Raw genomic sequence first — 22,467 nt, 5'->3', positions numbered from 1 at the left:
CAGTCGGGGATAGAGATCGGACGATCACCTCTGGCCCTTCTTCCTGTTCCCGTGCTGGGCCTGGCTCATCCCCATCCCCCACTTTGCAAGCTAACTTTCTGGTATATTTGGTTTTCTGTATCAGAGCAACTGATGCCAGCACTGGCTGTCTCTCTGGCTCAGCTGCCGTGCTGATGGAGGCAGCTGATACTGACTCTGCCTGTTCCCCTGGCCCAGCTGCTGTACCAGTAAGTTCACTTTCAGATCCTGCAGCCCTTTCTCCCCATTGAGGGCAGTGAGTAGTATTAAGGAGGACATGATAGGCATGGGCAAGTCCCCAGAACACTGTTGTGAGTTGTGTCTCCTGGGATCTGTTAAATTGGCAACACACCTTTTCTAAGCATTCCACCAGTTTATCAGGACTCTGCACTTGTTCGGGAGAGAAATTCCAAAACATTGGGGGTGACCACTGACTCAGGTACTTGCCCATCTTTTCCTGCCACTCACTATTATCTGACCTCGGGGCAGGTTTCCGGGCACTGCTATTGTTAGAAAAGTGCCGCCTGGCCCAAAACAAGATCTGGCAGACACCCAGAAAGCATTGTGCCGCAAACATACCGACCTGGATGATCCAAGGATAGTTAAAACTCTCAAAAAACGAGAGGATCTCTTCCTCTGGCTCACCCATAGATGGGGTGAGACCCCTAACAAAAGCCCAGGCAGCAAACAGGTACCGGCCTGCCCCCACAAACAGCGATACAAAGGCATTATAAGCAGTCAGTAGCTGGTATAACAAAACAAGTCCCTTTATACATTTTCCACCAACAACAAACACCAGCACTAGGAACACACAGTGGATTTAAGGATTAATCCAGCCCCACCATGCAAGCAAGTGGGCCAGCATTGCAAATATTTCTTATCAAACAATACAAATGAAAACAGAAAAATTGCACCTAACAGATTTCTCTAACACTCTGGTCAGCGTCTGTCCTTTTCTGATCCTTATCTCAACCCAATCGAGCCCCACGTTGGGCGCCAAAAAGGGTGTGCTGGTTTAGGCCCTGCCAAGACCCAAGACCATGCTGCCGTTGTCCCTCTCCCACCCTCGGACCAGACAGGGCAGGGAGTGAGATACAAACCCCGGAGTTGAGATAAGGAAAAATTTAATACAACAGTGTAACAAATAATAAACCCAACAACAGCAATAGCAATAACAACAACAATAAACAGTAATAACAGTAAACAGGACAAAGGATATACAGAGATATACCGCAAGAGACACAGCAGTCTTGTTGCACATGCTCTCAGGGACAAAAGCAACAAAGAACGGTTCCCGTGCTGCCGCACCGGACCTGACTTCAGCATGGTATTGAATAACCCGTCTGGAGCTCCCTTCCCACTGCTGGGGAAACTTAACCCTATCCTAGCTGAACCAGGACACATGGTAATCACTTAACCACTTTATGCTTTGTTTCTCTACTAGTTGGAATGTGAATTCCCATTTTCTGTACTTGGAGCAGTTCAGCTTGCGAGCAATTTGGAGCAGGGAGTTCATGTTTATGCAGTGCCATGTGCTGTAGGCCCCTTCAATTAAATTGCACTAATAAACAGCTAATGGTAAAGTAACCAAGTGACTTCATGTGTACTATGCAAGAGAAAGGCTGCACACAAAGCAGGCTCCCTCCAGGCACATCAGGAACTGCCCCACCAGTGCCATAAGTAGCCAAGTGAGCAGGTAGTCCTAACTGAGTGAGACCTCAACTACCTGCTCACCCAACAGGTAAAACTAAGATGAAGTATGCAGATAAATTCAAGTAATAGAATAGTAATTTTCTGAGCACTCTTTGAAGAAATGTCTCCTGGGTCTCAGTTCTGATCTTATGTTAATAGCATCTGTCTGAGTTCATCCAGACAGAGCCAGCACCGCTCCATTGTCCTGTGTTTTGGGGTGCATGCAAGGCTGCAGGACTCCAATAGGATTGCAGGAAATAACATCAAAGTAATCTGAACCACATTTTTACTTAGTTTATTTGCTCAGCTAATTAACAGGAACAATTAAACTATTCTTTAATAGTTAATAGTAAAAAATTATTCAAATGTTTGTCCTCAGAGGCATACTTAAAACCTTGCTCATATTAAAGTTCTCCACATCCACTGTCAACACAAAGCTTAGGATAATAATTGCTAAAGGCAAGACGGTGTCCTCAGCCCCCACATATTAAAAGGCCAGATAATTAAGCAGGAGATGTTGCTGTATTGGTTTTATGTCCTTGGTCTCCTCCACTTATGGAAGAGTTATGATAAACAGTTAAAGATAAACTGTTTATTTGAATTTCCCCACCAAATAATAAAACTGGGCTTGTGTTTTCAAAGCCAAGGCTGTTGTGCAACCATCTGAATTTCAGCACATAAATGAAAATAATATTTTTAAAATAGACTAGGGAAAATGTGGGTGCTCTCCAGAAAGAAATGGGAGACTTGGTTACCCAGGATATAGGGACAGCTGAGGTACTCAATGACTTTTTTGCCTTAGTCTTCTCTGACAAGGACTCCATCCACACCACCCAAGACACAAAGGGCAAAGGCAGGGACTGGGAGAAGGAAGAACCACCCACTGTAAGAGAAGATCAGGTTTGAGACCATCTAAGGAACTTGAAGGTGCACAGGTCCGTGGGACCTGATGAGATGCATCTGTGGGTCCTGAGGGAACTAGTATGAAGTGGCTAAGCCACTCCATCACATTTGAGAAGTCGTGGCAGTCTGGTGAATTCCTGCTGACTGGAAAAGGGGAAACACAACCTCCTTTTTTAAAAAGGGGAAAAAAGGAAGACCTGGGAAACTACAGACCAGTCAGTCTCACCTCTGTGCCTGGCAAGATCATGGAGCAGTTGTGGTCAACTGGTCCATGTCTAAGTGGAGATCAGTGATGAGTGGCATTCCTCAGGAGCTGGTTTTGGGATTGGCACTGTTTAACATCTTTGTTGGCGACATGGACAGTGGGATTGAGGCACTCTCAGCAAGTTCACCAATGACACCAAGCTGTGTGGTGTGGTCAACATGCTGGAGGGAAGGGATGTTATCCAGAGAGACCTGGACAGGCTGGAGAGGTGGGTCCATGTGAACCTTGTGAAGTTCAACAAGGCCAAGTGCAAGGTCCTGCACATGGGTTGGGGCAATCCCAAGAATAAATACAGGCTGGACGAGGAGTGGTTGAGACCAGACCTGTGGAGAAGAACTTGGGAGTAGTAGTGGATGGAAAACTGACTATGAGCCAGCAATGTCTGCTTGCAGCCCAAAAAGGCAACGGTATTCTGGGCTGCATCAGGAGGACTGTGGCCATCAGGTTGAGAGAGGTGTTTCTCCTCCTCTACTCTGCTCTTATGAGACCCCACCAGTGTCCAGCTCTGGGGCCCCAAATATCAGAAGGACACAAACCTGCTTGAGTGGGTCCAGAGGAGACCACGAGGATGATCAGGGGCTGGAGCACTTCCCCTGTGAGGACAGGCTGAGAGAGTTGAGGTTGTTTAGCCTAGAGAGAAGGCTCTGGGGAGACCTTATAGCAGCTTTCCAGTACTTGAAGGGGGCTACAGGAGAGAAGGGAAGGGACTCTATCAGGGGGTGTAGGGATGGGATGAGGGATAAGGTTTTAAACTGAAAGAGGGTAGATTTATATTAGATATGAGGCAGAAATTCTTTCCTGTGAGGGTGGTGAGACACTGGCACAGGTTGCCCAGAGAAGCTGTGGCTGCCCCCTCCCTGGCAGTGTCCAAGGCCAGGTTGGACCGGGCTTTGGGCAACCTGGGCTAGTGGAAGGTGTCCCTGCCCATGGCAGGGGCGTTAGGACTGGATGAGCTTTAAGATCCCTTCCAACCCCAACCATTCTATGATTCTCTGATAAAAAGTATACATATAAGCATGTTGACAGCTGGGAAAATATTTCCTTATATCTTTTCATTAACAGTGAAAGCAAGTTTTTGCTTATACTGCTGGTAAGTGATTTTATAAGCCAGCCTGGTATATTCTGATTCCTTGATATCATCTCTTTCCTTCTCAGTAGCCCAGCTGTGTGTCAGGGTTGAGGTCTGTACCTGGCTAGCTCCAGCCCAGCAGGGTTTGCATATCCTAATATTTGGAACCTGGAAGTCTTGAAAACATGTGGCACCTGGTAGCATTTTCATGTCCATAATAAACAAAATCTATAGTGATTTGGATCAAATTCTGCTGTAGGCATGCTCCCTAGGGTAGTCTTTTTTTGGTGCTTTGTCAAAGTGGTTTTATTGTCTCTGCTGATCTTATGTTGGTATTGGCCCATCTTGGAGGTAGATGCTCCATCCAAAAGAGGGAATAAGCAGGACTGAGTTTATTTCAAGGCTCCTCTAATGGCTTGTACCTCTGTTGTCTGATGTAACAGCTTCATCTAAGCACATTCTTTGTGGAACACCCAAAATGAGGGATGAGAATCAAAGCAAGGTTTCTTACCCATGAATGTTGGTCGGGTCCTTCCAGAGAGGATGCAAGCCTTTTTACGGTGATCTCCTGGGTACCTCCCACCACTGCCAGGCAATATCACAGCATCCCATATACAGCACTGAGGTCCAGCAGGTAGGAGAGAAACAAGATCCAGTAGCAGGAAAAGCTCATTACAGAGGGGTTTCGGTTCTTAGCCCCAGTCTGATTTCTGGCTTAGATTCTTGTCTAGACAATTCTCTGCAGTGAAAGGAAAGTGAAGCTGGCTGTTAGCTGGCTTCTCTGGATCCATCTCTGGTGTGTCCATCAGTAAACTGAGCAGTTGTTCTGGTGGCTCTGGGACAAAGGAGAGTAACACAGAGCAGCTCCATGGCATGGGATTGAGACATTGTTAAGGTAGATAGGACACATATTAATGTATGAATACAAAGGGAATATAAGTATGGGAGAATATGATTGTGAGCAGCAGGGCTGAAACAGAGTGACTGCAGGTCATTTGAAGTCTTCCCAGCCACACAGAGCTTCTCTAGAGGGGCAAGATGACAATTCCTTGCAGGGTTTTTGCTGCAGATACAGAGCAACAAAATTAATTAATTCTGAAATTGAAGTGAACATTGCTATTATATTAATGTTCATCAGTCTTCAGAATGTAATGCAGGATTCACAGAGCATTATGTTTAGCAATAGACAGATAATTTCCTGCTCCAACTGATAGGTGATCCAGTGCATGCTTCCTAAATGTTGCAAAGATTTCATCTATTTTGTCTGCCATTGTCTTGAGAGGTTATTCTGACCTATATAGTATGAAAATAGTTATTTTCACTTCAGTCTACCATACAGTTTTGCCTGAACAGCAAAAGAAAATCCCATACCAAAAACCAAAACAGAAGAGTTCATCATAAAGCATGTGGCTGAATAATAGATTTGGGTAAATGTTGTTCTAGACCACCAAATGTTTGCTCTTGTGATGGGTTTCTTTATGGCCTATGTGAAGACTAAGTTACTATAAATTGTCATCTTTCCCATATAAAGAGGAACGTTAGATCAATAGCCACATATGCTAAGAATAAAGACTATAAAACTGTCAAACTTACAGAAAAGATTTCAGCACCAGTTATGTGAAAAAGCTACTTGAGGTTAACTCTTTATGGTCAGGAAGATTCTGAGATCGGGCTGTTTCTCTGCATGCACCTGTGTATCCTCTGTACCCACACTAACCCCTCGACCTATTTTTCACAGCTAATATCAGCTAAATAGGAAAGGGGAATTACTACAGTTTTGATATGGATCGGCTGACTAGTACAAGATAGATCAGAGAGCGGTTGAACCCCACCACATGAGACAGTGCAAGATCCAAATTCTGGAAAAACTTCCTTCTCTCAGAGCTGTATCTGTTTCAACAGTAGATAATCGAAGCACAAAATCCAGATTTATAGAATTATATTTATATTTATTTATATTTCATCTCACTGCTTATTAAGCTGTGTGACTGTATCCATCCAGTGAGGGCTGTAAATACTGGCAATACATAGGAAGTACATTTTGAGTTACTATCCCTTCTTCTGAAAAGCAAATATTGAAAGAAAGAGGAGATCCAAGCTGCAGTTGCCATAGTCCATAGCTTTCCCCATGCTCAAAGGGGAAAGGATTCAGCCATCTCTAGTTCCTTGTCATGTACTATGAGATTTTCCAGATTTTTCTTTAAAAGAGTTGTGCCAAACAAGACTTACTGTTACAAAATCATCTCCGCTTTCCATGCCCACTAGTTTTCCTGTAGTCCCTTTTCAGAAAAGGACTCAGACACATACCTAAATTTCAACTGTGCGGTTTATGCAGATGCTTAAATGAAAGGTTAGCTCATCAGCTGCTGTGAGCTGCGTTTCTGCTTATGGCCCTGATCTGGCTAATGAAGGAAGAAAGAAAAGCTGCAAAGATGAGTTGCATTAGAGACCAGCAGAAAAGCAGTGTTTGAAGAGCTGCCCTGTACCTGCTCTGACTCTTCCTCAAATTAAAGACTTCAGTACCCAAAGAAACCTGCCTAACTTTATAAATAAGGATTGTGGAGGCCTGTCAGTGTTCACTGGTGTATGGTTTGCTTCCTTGTCCATTCAAAAGCCTTTTGTTGACTTACAGCTCAGAGGCTGCTCAGGTGTTTGGTCTCTCTCATATCAGAGAGTACCTGTCCCTGTTTCACTTCACTTATCATGGGTGTAGACTTGCTGTATGTGAAGGGAATGTCTAGGAGGGAGGGTCCCTCTCTTTCCTATGGGAAGATATATTGGATACTCTTGATATTGGAGAGAAATTTTGCCTTTAAAGGCAAATGACCCTTCAGGAGAAGGGCTTTACATACAATTAACTTCATCTGAAAACATTTTTAAAATTTGAACCTGTTGGTCATCAAAAGCCAGTGATATTAATCATCCTGGCTTTGAGCTGCAAGCTCAGGGATCAGCTTTAGATATGGAATTTGAAAGCTCTTCCTAGCATTCAGCTCTGGCTGTACAGTTCTGACTCGCATTTGGAGGAATTTCACACAAATTCCAGTCATGAAAATGAAACAAGACCTTCTCTATAAGTTCATGGACTGCTGAGATGAGCACAAAAATGCCCCAAATTGGAACTTCTTGTATTCCTCCCCACCATGTCATTCAACACTTCTTCCATGCATCTTAAAAATTTGTAGAGGTTTTCCTAAGTTAAATCTCATAACACGGTCCACAGGGCATAACACTTAAGCAAACTATGGCTTGCTGGCAATGCCATGATGGTTGCCACACAGCTCTGATTGTTAGTAATTTTTTTTCATATAAGGTTTACTTGATCTTCCATTATTGCTAGCCTCAAATATTAAAAAATTTTGACTCAGACCTCAAGTATTGTGAAAACAGTTGTAAAATCTGAAGATTAACAGAATTAAAATGCTTAATTTCTGTTATCTTGGAACTTTCTGATACCTTCAGTTTCTTTTTATTTTTTCACTTTTCCTCCAAAACCTCTCAGGAAAAGATAAGCCCTTTAACTGAAACCTGCATTTCTGGTATCTGGTGCTGTGGGAAAGCCATGGGCAATGCTCATGATTAAAGTTTTGTGGCACTGTTTGAGGAGAGGTGGCCATGAGCTGTCAGCATTGCAGGAGAGTTAAGATGAGGGAGGGAAAGGAGCAGTGGAAGCAAAAGCCTTGTACATAGAGAACAGGGCATCAACCAGTCAGACTTAATTTCAGGTTGGAAATGTTTGAAGGGCTTGAGATGACCCAGAGCCTTCCAGTAGGAAAGACGAGTGCCAGGGAATCCACAAGGGTGGAGCTAGCAAGAAGTGAGCTTGGGACTGTAGGGATGAAACAGCACCCAGCTCTCATCTCTTATGCTATTGTCACCTCTTATGGTATTGACCCAGAGGGCAATTGAGCACCATGCAGCTGCTTGCTCACACTTTCTCCCGCATGGGACGGGGAGGAGAAAATAAAATACAAGTCTCAGGGATCGATACAAGGACAGGGAGGGATGACTCACACGTTATGGTTATGGGCAAAAAACAGACTCAACTTGGGGGAGAGAGAACGTCAATGTAATTTGAACACCACCACCACTAATTTATTAAGTAAATGGAGTAGAACAGTGAGAAATACAAGAACACCTTTAAAAATACCTTCCCTCCACTCCTCCCTTCTTCCTGGGCTCAGATTTGCTCCCGATTTCTCTACCTCCTACCCCACAGCAGTGCAGGGGCCAGGGGATGGGGGTTGCAGTCCATTCATCACCCGTTGTCTCTGCTCCTCCTTCATCCTCAGGGGGAGAACTCCTCACACTCTTCCCCTGCTCCAGTGTGGGGTCCCTCTCAGGGGAGACAGTCCTCCATGAACTTCTCTGATGTGAGACCTTTCCACAGGGCAGCAGCTCTTCATGAACTGCTCCAGAGTGGGTCCTTCCCATGGGCTGCAGTCCTCCCAGTGATGGACTGCCCCAGCATGGGCTTCCCTCAGAGTCCCGGCCTTCTTTGGGTGCAGCCCCTGCTCTGGCGTGGGGCCCTCCGCGGGCTGCAGGTGCATCTGCTCCACTGGTGGCCTCTGTGGGTGCAGGGGTACAGCCTGCCCCCTCACCACGGGCTGCAGGGGGGTTTCTGCTCTGGCACATCTCCCCCTCCTCCTCCTTTCTTCAGTTGACCTCAGTGTTTGCAGAGGTATCTCCCTCACTCTTCGTCCTCCTCTCAGGTTCCCCTTAAATACCACAGAGGTGCAGCCACCATCACTAACTGGCTTGGCCTTGGCCAAAGTCAAGTCCAACTTGGAGCTGGGGGAGCTCCGAGAAGCTTCTCACAGGGGCCACCTCTGTAGCCCCTCCCCCACTACCATAACCCCACCACACACAAACCCAACACAGCTATCATGTAACAAAATATTTTGTGATTTTATACCAGGAGTGAGTCATACCCCTGTGACTTCCCTTTAGTGGCTCTTCTGTGAATTGTTTACTTTGCAAAGATACATGTTGCTTCCAAATCCTTTCTACTTCTTCAGAGGTTTGCCAGAGGGGTAAGCAGGGTGCTGGCCCATATCAGCAAATGTCTTCTGTAGCAGCATGGCCATGCCATGAGGCAGTTTCTCCAACAGCACTCAGTGGCTGAGCCCTTGTGCTGTTTGTCACAAAGTCCAAAAGCAAGTGTGCTTTCTGTGTTGTGTGTAAAGCCTATGCTAGCAGTACCCAGTGACTGCTCTGAGGGCACTGAGATCTGAGGTCCTGTTGGGATCTTTTTGTTTTGGGATGGCATGAAATCGGAATTTCTTTTCCACAGAATAATGTTGTATGTCAAAGGAAAAAAATGCTGTTCTGTTCTTTCATCAAAATGAGATGAAAGGTGGGATTTGCCAAACTTATTCTAGGAGGGCTATTCAGGACAAAATCTTCTTTCAAAAGACCTTAAGCAAAAATGGGTTTCTGCTTCTCAGCTTGCCAAAGGGATCCATAGCACAGGCAGGTGTCCAACAAGACCAAAGGAAGCAGTGGATGAGCATTGTGGTGGCCAGCCTGTTAATGCCACTGTCTCTGCACCACAGTCACATTTCTGGCATTTGGAAGATTTTTTGTCCACTTCTGGGATATTGTGAATGTATTATATTATTTTCTTCAAAAGAATAAATTAATAATTGAGACTTGAATCTAGATGAGGCACTTTCTGGGTTTATTTCCTGAGTGCTCCTGGTTAATACATTCCCCTGAGTCCCATGATCAATTCTCATCTCTTCTTGTCTGGACTTCTGATGACCCTGAGGAGATACCATCATCTTGCTGTGCTTTCTTCCCTATCTCTAAAGTGCTGATAATACTTTCTTCCCCTCTAAGATATATTTTGCTTATTAGGCTAAAATCTGTGATGACACAGGCTGTCTTTTTCTACGTGTGGAAGTGAAGTGCCCAGCGTGTGGATGACTGAAATCAGGTCTCTAAGAGCACACAGAAACCTGGATGTGGATGGGGTGTGATTCCTCCCAAGGCATCTGCTAGTGTCACTTCACATGGTGGGGCAGCCTTTAGTGTGCCTGGGAGCTGAAGCTGGGCATGATGCAAACCCTTCCCTAACTTGGGAGAAGAGAGCAGGAAACCAGAGTGCTGCACCTCAGCTGGGGTGTGTGACTTGTCACCAGAAGCCTGGTGCCTAAAGCCTTTTGGATTGCACCATTAAATCTCCACCCAGTTGGGAAACAAGAAGGGTAAGACCACCACAAGACTGTCTCACCAAGACGATTTATGGGAAATATGACTGTAAAAGCAGTTGTTGCTGCAGGGATAGGAATACCAGAAATACTTCTCTACTGGTTTTCTTGGCAGACTGTTTTCAGCAGTTTTGAACTTCCCATACAGTCACCTTTAGAGCTGAAATTGCCAGTGCCTGCTTTTTGTGCCAGGCTGAATCTTTGCCCTGGAAAATTTCCATTGGCACAGTTCATTCTTGCCCAGGTTATGTTGTCCAGAGGAAAGGCTTTTTAGAGCACTCTACTTAGGTAGCCATCCTCCAACTAGGACCAAAGTGCTTATTAGCTCCAACCTCCTAAGCTGTGTTACCTCATTGGGCTGATTTGCAGAAGTCTTGAGCACTGGAAGTTACAATCAAAATTAATGATAGTTCTGCTTATACAATAGAAGCTACTCTGAAAAATCAGGTCTTTAGGTAAGCTTGCTTCAAGCAACGTAAATTGAAGGTTGTCATTTACCTTTCCTCTATGACTGGTCTCCCTGTTTGTGAAGAGAGGACAGCATCATCCACTCATTTCACTGATCGGAAAACTTACCTTATTTTTGAGACGCATGCAGTTGGCACTATGCAATGTGTAATTCATCTTCAGAACAGGGTTCTGGATGACAGAAGTGGGGACAAAAAAACCCTTAATGCACAGCACATACCAGTATGAGCAGAGAGTGTGTGGGAGCTGTGCTGAGGCAGGTTTTCAGGCATTACTGCTGCATGTTGTGTCACTGACCTGTCCTCAGAAAGGCAATGATGGCTCTGGACATAGGATGCTCTCAACACATCAGCAACTTAGGCGGAAACCACTGCATCTTTGGGCAATTCAAATCTGGGACTGCTTTGCCCCAAGGTCTGCTGGCTGCTCCATGTGACTGGCCAGGCTCAGCAGTGACTTTCAGAGCAGCCTGAGAAGCCCCTGTAATGGTGTTCTAAACAATGTGTGTCTGTGCAACATCATCAGAAGTGTCTTCGTGCCTACTTAGAGGAAAGGCCATGCTGGTTTTGATGTGCTTTGTGGCACTTTTTGCCTGGAAGTCTGAATTAAATTTTCAAATCATGCTGGAAAAATAATAGGCAACCTCTATTGACTATGGACAGTGTAGTGTACCAAAATGTGGTGATGATAGGTGGCTTGTGGCTGTTTGTTGAACAGAAAAACTGCTGAATATATTGTGGTTACTTGTATTCAAGTATTATTTTTTTTTTTAAATCTGATTATTCCTTTTACAGGTCCACATTTTGGCTAATTTCTAAAAACATAGAACTTGTACTTCAAGGACCATTTACATCTCTTGTCCTGTGGGGGGCTGTGCAGTGTGCTAAGCTTCTGGGAAAGCAGAAACTCCCCAAGTCCCGTAAATTAAAAAAAAAGATTTTTTTAAAAGCGCGTTTTTTTCCTGGTTAAAGGCACATGACTAGCTATTTATAGAGTCGATCTCATGATGCATTCACTCTCCTTTAAATCACGCTTCTTGTAGATTAGAAAGCACATATAATTAAAAGGCATCATGGCACAGAGAAATATACTACTTTTTCATAACCCCACATCTCAGTGAAAACTCTCTCCAAGTGGCAAGTGATCATTTCAAAAATGTAAAAAAAAAAAAAAAAAAATGTAGATGACTTTTTGACACTGCATTTATTTGATAATTCTGTGTAATAGTTTTCAGAGAGGCAGGATTTCCAACCCAACGCATTTGAGGAACTTTGTCTTTTAGGTCTGCTATGCATTTCCAGATCCCAGGGGCAAGGCAAGGAGACACATTTACATTTTCAAGGAATTTGAACAGTTTGGTCACTGGCAGGTTGAAGAGAAAGGGCTGGAGCACTCTTACTATTTCTTGACATTCATGATACTGGCCCCATTAAATGTCAGTAGCACTGTGTGAAGAGCTTTATAGGCATGTCATGGGCAAAGCCTGACTCGAGAGAAAGACAGATTTTCCTATTTATTTCAGAATAGAAAGGCAAGGCAGGGATGGGAGGCCCCACAGCTTGCATAAGAAGCCATGGGAAGCACTGTTGTTACCATCCATCACTGCTGCTCTGAGTGACCTTCTGGTGGGCATGTTGAAAACATCCCATGGAGCAAGGAGGACTCCAGGCAGTTTCACTTTAGTGGCCTTTCCACGTGTGTCTTCTGCTTCCACTCCTGCTTTGGGTGCCTGGGTCTTGGAGCCAGATCTTTAGGCCAGGGTGTTGCAGGATCTGGGATTTTGCTGGTCTGACATGTGGAACAAGGAGCCCTTCATCCCCAGTAGACCCTTTTGGCCTTGTTTTGTGTCTCAGAATGTGACTGGGGAGTGTAGTGCTGTGTGTCTTCACACAGCAGCTTCTGCCAAATGCTGAACCCTTTTTGCTTGTCTCTCCTGCCTGTTACTTTTCCTGCATGCATCAAGGCTTAATGTCCTCTGGTGTGCAGGCTGCCCTAGGTACAGACATCCCCCCTCTTCCCCATCCCCATGGGGCTGGGCTGCATGCAGCTCCCCTGTGAGCTGGGAAGAGGAGCAAGTATTGCACTGCTCCAGGACTGTGCAACTCAATCCTACTCTGTGCTGATACCGCCAACCCCTCAGAGCAGAAGACGCAGAGTGAAAGTAGATGAAGGGTAGAGAAATGAGTCAGTCAGTTATCTTCCTGGTTTTTATCAAAGTGAGATACACTTGCAGTTTGTAAGATTTTTTTAATTTTAAACTAAAGGAACAAAGCAAAGGAAGAACAAGAGTAACATTTTAATTGGTAACATCTTGTATGAAACAAAACACAAGACTGCAGATGTCTCTGCAAAAAGTTGACTCTTGGTTCTGTAGAGTTACAATACATAGAAAATAAAATTATAAGAGCAAATAGCACCCCTAACTGCCCCAACCCACCCCAACTCACTATTTATTTCCAGCCAGCTTCTCAGTTGCTCTGTTTTCCCATGAAAATCCATCCGCAAGGCTGTGACATGCTCTGAGGACTGGTAGAGGAGTTTTCACCCATGAAGGTCCAAGTGGCAGGAAAGCAAAGCACAGAGCCCCTGGAAGAGACTGCCCAGGCAAGGGAGAGGAACCATGCCATAGGGCAGCTGGGCTGTTGTGCAGCTGCAGCAGCCTGATTTTCCAAGAGCACTTTCCCTTTGCTGAGGTCTTGAGACCTTCCTGTGATCTGCAGGTGCTTCAGTGCTCATCCCAGGAAGCACCGCAGATAGCCAAGGCCTTGAAGCAAGCAGCATCTCAGTACCTGCTGTTTCCCCAAGCAGGTGAAGGGTGTTCTGCTCTGCTGGTAGCTCATGTTTCCCACCTCCATGATGCAGTACTGCCACAGCTTATGCTTTGTGCTGGATAACAAAGCTGTGCCTGTAGGGGGGAAGTGGTAGGGATGGATGCTCAACCCTTCCCCATTTCACATCAGGTCTGTGTCTACTCTGCCTTGCCCTGCTTGTAACACCCACTACACAGAAGAGTAAAAAATGCGGTGAACAGTTCTCCAGCACTCAATCCTCTGCCTTGCAGTCTGTGCCCACTCTTCTCATATGCATCTTTCTATCATTATGTCTTCTCCACAATCTCTACTTACATACAGCAACTTTCATTGCGTTTCCATGATACTCAGCCAGCAGCAACGGATCCTTTATGGCAGCTGGATGGAAAGCAGCTGCATGGGCTGGATCCGCAAGCTTACTGTGGTGCGTGTGTCTGGACCATTGCAGGGAGCTGATATGAATTCACAAAGTTGCAGCACTGTTTGTTCTTGACTGGAAAGGTCCTTGTGCTCTGAACTGCCCATGAAGGTGAAGCTTCCTTGGGGAAGCTCCTACATGGTGTTTACCTTGCTAGTGGCAAGGCTGTGGATGGGGCTGAGAAGTTTTCCTTTCATCACAGACTGTTTCTGAACTATTTTGTCCCTCTGCTCTAGACATGTCATTTCACGGGCAGGTTGTGCAGGAAGGATATAGAATACCTTAGCTTTACATAGCACCTTTTGTTAGAAGAGACCCAAGGTACTGACATGTACCCAGCTCTAAAATGCAACCTGCTGCACAGCAGAGCTCCTCCCGAGCTCAGAACAGACTGAATATAGTGACTTGTTTTTCCAGGATCTCAGAGTCAACCCCGTAATGCATCAAGAACTTTTCCTCTCAGAAGCATATTTCTCTTATACTTCATGATGATCCGGTATCATCAATTATTGCCACAGTTTGCTATTCACTTTGTTTTACACCTTACTCTGTCACTGCAGGATACCAGCCTGCTATGGCATGTACTCCAGCAAGCTGAATTTCATACAAAGAGAAATTACAGACTCTTCATCCATGCCCTAAGGTTTCCTGGAGGGAATAAGGGAGGAGCTGGCTCATAGCAGAATCCTGCTATATTTTATACAGGCCCCAATAAGTCTGATTCCCTGACACAATATAGTCAAGATGAAAATTCCCCTGACAGTACAGCTTATCTCCCTTCTGCAGGAAAAAGGGTCTCCCAAAATTTAATGTGCCCTTTCCATCTCCTATATTTGATCCCACAACCTTGTTGAGGAGGATGGATGGCTCTTTGTACAACATCACTGTAAAAGACTTGTTCATATTTTGTTTGCGGTTGACCTGAGCATAGATGAAGTAGTTGCCACTCTGCTCGATTATGAGGTACTGGTCATGGTCCTTCTGCACAAATCCATCGCAGTGCTGTAAGTTCCACTCCCAGCTCATGGCATCTTGGAAGTTTGATGTAGAAGGCTCTTTGACTGAGGAAAACATAGAAAAAATGGGTATGAAGATTAATTATGTTTAAGGACAACCTTGTTCTGTACCTGAGCATTTGTGACTCATGTCACAATGAGCCTGTTCCCCGTTGGTACATCTCACTCTCCATTACCTTTCTGACTTTTAAAAATTAATAATAATAATAATAATAATAATAATAATAATAATAATAATAATAATAATAATAATAATAATAATATATTGTTGTTGTTATTATTGTTGGGTTTCCTCAGAAGTGCTAGGAAGGGTTCTCAATCTGACAAGAGAGGCTGTGTAGGACCCCCATGGCCATGGGTGTCTTGGAGGGCCTCCCTGCCAGGACAGGTTAGCTGCTGAATGCACCCTGGAGATGGGGAAGCTTCAAGGCTGAGGGCTGGGTCTGAGCTGGGGTCTAATAAGAAAAATTAATGGGTAGAACTTCAGCCAGATCTGAAGATGATGAGGGTGGTTACCTCTGCTCACGGGCTGCTGGGGCTATAGTTCTTCACAAGAGCTGAGCCTGCAGAATCTTCCCAGATCTCCCCACTCTCTCTCTGCACTGGATGAACACCTGCTGTCAGCATTAAAGCTAACAATGGGTGGCAGCTGTCATAGCCCTTGCTGTGCGCACAGACAGGCTGGGTAAGGAGGCAGCAATGCACAGCAGTGTTAGACTGTGCATGCCGTGAGTGCATGTCTGCCTGCGGTACGTAATGCAGTGGGGTCTCAAGGCAGAATGGATCAAATACCATTTAACAGTTACACCCAGCTCAGGCCACAGTGCTGGTAGGTACCTTCCGTGTCTACCTCGGGGCATTCCTGGCTGGTTAGGGTCTTACACAGTTAGCAGTCATTAGCTGAAGTCTTATCCATGCAGAAGTTTTTAATTGATTTAATGAAATCTCTCTCAGCTGGTATATGGGGCATTAGTTTAGGACTTCCCTAGGCTGAGCTTAGGGAACTGATGAGTAACACTTAGCAGCAATAAATCTGACCTTTGTGATGCTATTTTACTGGCCACTTTCAGAGAGGTGCACTTCTGGCAGAGAGAGGGAGTTGCTGGCTGACAGCCCTGGGTGCAGAGCTGGGGAGCTCTATTTGCTGTGGCCACAGTGCCTCATGGGCTCTGTATTTCTGTGGTCAGAACTTACATCTGTCCTCAGAGCAGTTGTAACCAGGTATGAGGGCCGTGAGACAGTCATCTTTGTTACAGCACAATCTGACAAAACAGAAAGCACGTCTAGCATCTCCATACTTACAAGATCCATGTGCCCAGCACAACTCTGGTGTCTGTGGAAAGAAGCAGTGCTTGGTCAGTGTTTTCTGCTGCAGTGTTTTCCATCTATCAGTGAACTCAACAGGGAAGCATTATCACTACAAGAGCACAAAAGCATTCTCCCAGGAAGGGAAATAACCTTTTTATCCATAATTACAAACAAATGGAAGCAATGATTTGTTATGAGAAAACATCTGTTTCCCAGCAAAGTTTGAAATGTTTAGAAGAGATGAGCAATTTTCATATACATTTTGGTGCTATTTTCACAAAATAAAAAAGGCAACCATCAGTAGTGTCTAGAAGGAGATCTACGCTCCTCTTGGTGGCAGGACTTTCACGTCATCCCTGGACTTGGCTCTCATGGACTGTCACATGTGATGTCTCTGTGGACAAGGACGACTTAAAGCCAGTACATACACATGGGGAGCTGCACAGCGTTGTGCTAATTCACCCTCACAAAACCACGAACCTTTCCCCCGTGCATCATAGTTTGAAATCATTTAGTGCTGATTCGGTGCATGGCAGAACCATGCAGTAGCTGTGAACCACAACTCACACATGCCGCTTTTCCGTGCTCTGAGAGCCATGAAGGCGTGCAGTCACCTCTTTTTTGGAGTCACTCTTGGGCTTTGTAGCCCCTATGCAAGGAGGAAGAAGGAAACATGGAGGGCTGAAGAGATGCCCTCAAGGTCACACCTGATAAGCAGAACAGGGAGAACAGCTTCTGACTTTTAAACCTACTTCTCTTTAACTGCTACACCATGCTTAGCTCAGGGTGACAGGCACAGTGCTTTCTGATCCACTAGTTAGGGTAGTTTTTCAGTGCTCTTTCAGCCAAGGGAAGGAGGTGGCTCTGTGGGTGACTAAGTAGTAAACTGTCAGCGGCAAGAGATTTCAGTCTATTCCTGTGACTCATAGCTCAGTGTTTGCTTATGGAGGTCATGCTCTTCCTACACAGCAGCTATGTTCTCTCTCTGGCCAAAGACCATAAAAAGCAGGCTTGGGATCAGCTTATAGACACAGGGACCCAACTCTGTCTCACATCTTAATAAATGCAAGCTCTGAAATGCTCAAAATAGCTATTGAAGCACAACCTCATCTGTTCCTTAGGAAGTTGCTGTCCTGAGTGCTGGGGAGGTTGTCGGCTCCCTTGTAGAGGAAGGCTTTTATTACCCGGTCCCACTTTCTCCAATTAATATGAATCAACAGGACTGAAGGCAGTTCCTTCACTTACTAAAGTAACTGTCTGCAGTATGAAAAAAAAAGGGGGAGAAGTGGAATATGCATGAAATGCTGCGTGCATCCATGTGCTCACTGCCACTGGAAGGGGTGCAGTTGTGACTGCAGGTCACAGAGCTGCTGCTTCTCAGCTCCCAAATAGATGAGGAAGCCTGTGAGAGTGGGGTTAAAAGTACCAAAGCAGTTTAAAAAATATTTTTATATATTGTTTGCTAAATGATAATGCTGTAAGGTGCAGAGTGGGCTCCTCTCTTGTGGGAATTTAGCAGTTTTTATATTTTACAAGAACAATCAGTACCTTTTAGGATCAGTCCTCAGAGGAGTTCCTGGTATCATTGTGCCACAAGAAGCTGGCAGACTGTGAGAACGAGCCATCCTGCCTCTTAACAGAAGGGGACTTTTTCCTTGTCCTCTTCCCCCTCAGAACTGGAACTGGAGGGAGCTACATCACAGCAGGGTATGTAAACCAGCCTCCTAAACTAGTACTTGAATCCTTCAGAAGACTGAGGCACAGTTTGGAAACCAGAAAATAAACCCCTGACCTTCAGCAAATTAGTCACTTGGATGACCCTTGTATTTCTGTTCATTACCATACATACAGACGCAGAAAATAGCCCATTAAAATCAGCTGATAAAATGCAGAAGACAACTTGACTCAGTAACTGTTACTTGGGATATATCATATTAGTACTTGGTAAAATCAAGAGTGAGAAGGCTTCATGCCTCATCCTCTCCTGTCCTTACAAAGCATCATGAGTTGATATCACATTAGGACAGCGTATGTTATTGGCACAGGAGAGGAAACAGAAGAGAAATAAAAATGGATTTTTTTTAAAAAGCTTATAGAAATGAAAGCAAAATGCCGAAGAGATTTCCCCAAGGAATTGATGGAAATATTATCAGCTGAAATCTTAGAAATGAAAAGTGTTAGCTGTCTCCAAAAGAGAAAGAATGACTAGATTAGTTAGTTGATAGCAGTTAGTTGATAGCATTAACACAACATTGTTAATCATTAGGAATAATATGTGTGTTGTATACTCCAGAGTTAGGAATTTTGCTTAGCCCTTACCTGCTTATGATGGAGCAAACAGAAGACTATAGAAACCAGGGCTGAAATCATAATCAAAACAAATATTAAGGTATAAAAAGCCACTTGACAGCATGAGAATTTCCTTTGCTGTGGAATATTTCCATTCTCCAGCAGGTTTGGTGATTCCATGAGGCTTATTCTCAAGACAGCTAGAGGTGAGGATGCAACAGCACCACAGCTGAGAAAGTCTCTGCCACAGTTCCTGAGGTCCTTATTGCCGCAGAGGAGCATAGACACGATTATATGCTGAAGATTTTCCCCATGCTAATAAAGCAAAGAGGAGGAGCCATGGTGTGTTTCATCACTAGTCCGGGCTCAGAGTCAATGAGTTAACAGTTCCTCATGAAACCAAGGCAGAGAACTTTCATTTGGCTCCTGGCCTGAAATGACTGAAATGAAACTCCGGCAACTGGCTACAAGGGCTCTGAAAAGTGCCTTGGACTTTCCTGCAAGGAGTCAAGTTTACAAACTTTTCAGCCAATGTAAAGTGAAGGGATGAGGTGGCGAGCACAGGAACATTCCAATGGCTGTGCTCGATCTGCTTCTGTCTCCAGAGGTACCAGTGTTTCTTACGGCTGAGAAGTTGGCACCAGATTAAACCTGTTTCTGATTGTGACAGTGCAGATCGGAGCACTGATGACGGAAGGGCATTTTTGAAGTTCCTTGCGGACATGATTCATGCAGTAAAAGTGAAACTACACACACTTAAAAATATGACTACAAGCAAGCACTGCTGTGGAGCTGCAAGTGTAGCCTTAGCGGTAGATGGAAACAGTTGCATGCAACCACCAGCTTGACTTCCACACATTTGAGGAGAAGGAGGGAGAATAGGAAAAGAGTTGGGATTTTATAAATAGCTTTCAATCTGCAGTTTGAAATGAGCTGGCTGATTTTCAAAATCTTCCTAAAATATTTTTTAGTTCTGCCCTTTTTATTTTTTTCTTGCCTAGTTTTTGAATTCCTTACTATGAAGACAAAATTATAAGTTGGGCGTTGTGTGGGGAAGGCAAGAAAAAGAAAAAGGAAAGAAAAAGCAGCTAGACATGAGAAGTAAAAAAACCAAAGGAAAACTAAGCAACACCTAAGAGAAATACAACTTTAACTGTCAACCTTTAAAGTAGTTTCTATTTTTACATTCTGCACATTCTTCTGAATTTTCTTTCAATATGAATAAGCGTTCTTCATTGGTGTTCGTTTAAAAAAGACATTCTGACACACAAAGATGTCACTTAGAGATCTCTGCCAGCTCTGCTGCACTCCTTTGCTAGGGATGACATGCATGGAAAATGTCCTTTCTACACTTTAGTCTTGTTTCTGCTCTTCCCCTTCCCCTTCCCAGCCTGCACAAGAAGATTAAGCTCTTCCACCTGCACAGAACCAAAGTTAAGTATCTATGTGTGGCAGAGGGGTGGAATGGACACAGAAATTTGGAAGGTGCACAAGAACAAAACTGAAAACCTGAACTGTTGTGTTAATACTCTGCTTTGTCTTCTGAATTCTCACTTAGCAGTATAGTCAGTGCTTAGCACGCATTAAATTCAGGGTGAGGCAGAGGGAAAGCTGCTTGTGCTGCCTCCATAAAACTGCTGAGCTGAGCTGCTGGGAAGCTCCCATCTGTGCTGCTGCCAGTCTGGGAGGACACGCCATGGCCAGTCCAAAGCCACCCCACCACTGTCCTGGCTTTTTGCAGTCAAACCTGGAGCTTCTTAGAGGAAAGGTGGAAGGGAATTATTCAGAATGAAACCAAATATGGGAGGGCAGTGATGGAGGCAGCAGTGAGCTGCCTGCTTGGGGCTTGCCCCTGGCAGGTTTGTTTGTCCCTCAGGGCACACTTTGGGGCAGGTTCAGGGCAAGCTGTGGGAAAGAAAAGCCCCAGACAGCCTCAGTGCAACTTTCCTGTGCCCCCCCTCAGCTCATACAGGTTTTCTTGCCTGCCTTAGTTGTGACTCCACATGATTAATGTCAAGGAGACAAGGTACTTTCCACCAACTCCTTCCTAAAAATGGCAATTAAGGACGGGGCCAGTGTGTGGAGACCTATTAACCTCTATGACATATGCCTGCCTCTACACTCTGCCCTGGAGTGACAGTAGGGAAAAAGAAATTACTGTCCCTGCACCAGCCCCTTTCCTCTTTCCCTTAAATAATTGGTTTATTTAAGCCATGTGTGCAAGAAATGATCCAGCTGTTCCTCTGAGCTGGACCAAACCTTGCAGTCACCTTGAAATGGAGCAACACCTGTATGAGGAATACATACCATCTGCCACAAACAGGGATTGCTTATGGACAGAGAGTCTGCATCTCCCTGAGCACTCCCGTAGGCTTATTTAGAAGTCCCATTTTGACCCCAAAATAGCATTGGCCTGTGGCTCCAGTCCCACAGCCCCAGTTGCTAAGCTTGCGAGCTGTTAAACTCCTGGATTTGATCACAAAAAAAGACCTAAGCAATCCTCATTCTAAAGCATGCAACTGAGACTTCCTGTGGCATCCCATATAGCGCAGAGGCAGCAAAAGGTCTAAAAAGAAGTATATTTAAAAAAAAAAAAGAAGAAAAAACAAACTAAAACAAAACAGAAAATATCACAAGGGGAAAAGAACATCTACACAACAGCAATTTCATCAACTTTTTGGTTTCTTAACCCACAAAAAAACCACTTTTTTTGAAACAAAAAATTATCATTGCTACCACAAATAGAGCTCAGGGGCAGAAAATGTCAGTGCCGGTACTCCAAATTTGCCAGTTATTTAGATGAATACAGGGTTAAAATGGGACAGAACATACAGGGGAGTGATTGTACAGGATCAATAAGGGCTGGAGTTGAATACTTCCAGCCTTCAAACAGGGATTTCATTTGGTGGAGGTGAAGTCCAGCTAGTGTTATATTTTATATTAATTATATCATATTATGTTAAGCACAGATACAGTAGCTTGTGTGACTCACTGTTAAGTGACAGCACTGAAGGACTGTGGCCAGGGACTGTAAATCTGCCTTTTCATCATGTTATCTGTAAATATACTGCCTGGTGCATGGCAGAGGGAGATCCATGCCAGGATCCCAGTGATGCCTCAAGCAATGGGCAGGGCTGGAGGAGCCCTGGCAGGAGTCAGCTAGTGACAGCATTTCAGTCTGCAGTTCCCCGAGCCTCAGCCAGGCTTGGGAGCAGATAAAGCACCATTTAAATTAAGGCTTTCTTTTTATTTGCAAGGATGTTTACGGCTGCATCTCAACTGTGTTTTCCCTACAGACCCTGGCAGCTTTTGTTCAGCCAGTGTTTTACCATGTTACCCCCAGTTAAAAAACAGATTCAGACTAAACCCAGCAGAGCAGAGGATGGAATCACTATCACATTTGGGCTCATTTTCTTCATCAATTCTCAGCACTTCTCAGAAGTTGCCTCAGCTCTAGGAATACAGTTTAGCAACAAACGTGTTTATTGACAGGGTGCCCACCGTATGCTGGTCTTGTCCTTCTTTTTCTTTCCTTTCTCTTGTCTAACAGCCTTTTAGGAAGGAAGGGAAATAAATCCACTGTAAAAGCAGTCATGGTTTGTATGAAGGGGCAGGATGTGATTCTTGCCTGCCTTTTCTCCCTCACTTTACTTCCATAGTTTCTTTAAAAGACAAGTGTTTGACAGGCTTTGCACTAGCAATGCCACAGCTTGAAATACATAAAGTTTATCTCTAGCCTTTGAATTTCCATTGTGTTGGAGTGCATGGGTGTAGGCATTTGATTACCAATTTTTAAATATGAAATATCTGTTAAAATTATTAAAGCAGAATGGGAATTTCTTATGCTCAACTGCTGAGCAGTCCTAATCTCATTTCCTCTACCTAAACTTGGCCCCAGGGATATGCGGTAATTTCATGGCTCAGGCACAGATTGGGACTTGCAGATTTACCACCGGCGTATTCCAGTGGGACCTTTCTGTTAGCCTGCTTGACACTATG

The 22,467-nt window shown here is 44.5% G+C and overlaps 1 long non-coding RNA gene across 1 annotated transcript; it reads right to left on the bottom strand.

Annotated features, from left to right (window-relative positions):
• Positions 1-335: 335 nt before the first annotated feature.
• On the bottom strand, positions 336-16,077 carry LOC113483014. Its single transcript, XR_003398943.1, has 4 exons — positions 16,066-16,077; positions 11,472-11,482; positions 10,016-10,021; positions 336-485 (listed from the first exon to the last, which is right to left on the bottom strand). It is a non-coding gene; the product is annotated as an uncharacterized LOC113483014 (long non-coding RNA).
• Positions 16,078-22,467: the final 6,390 nt, after the last annotated feature.

The sequence above is a fragment of the Athene cunicularia genome, assembly GCF_003259725.1.
Source record: "Athene cunicularia isolate RWA chromosome 8 unlocalized genomic scaffold, athCun1 chr8_part1, whole genome shotgun sequence".
Classification (NCBI taxonomy): Eukaryota; Metazoa; Chordata; class Aves; order Strigiformes; family Strigidae; genus Athene; species Athene cunicularia.
This window is presented reverse-complemented; position numbering and strand designations above follow the sequence as displayed.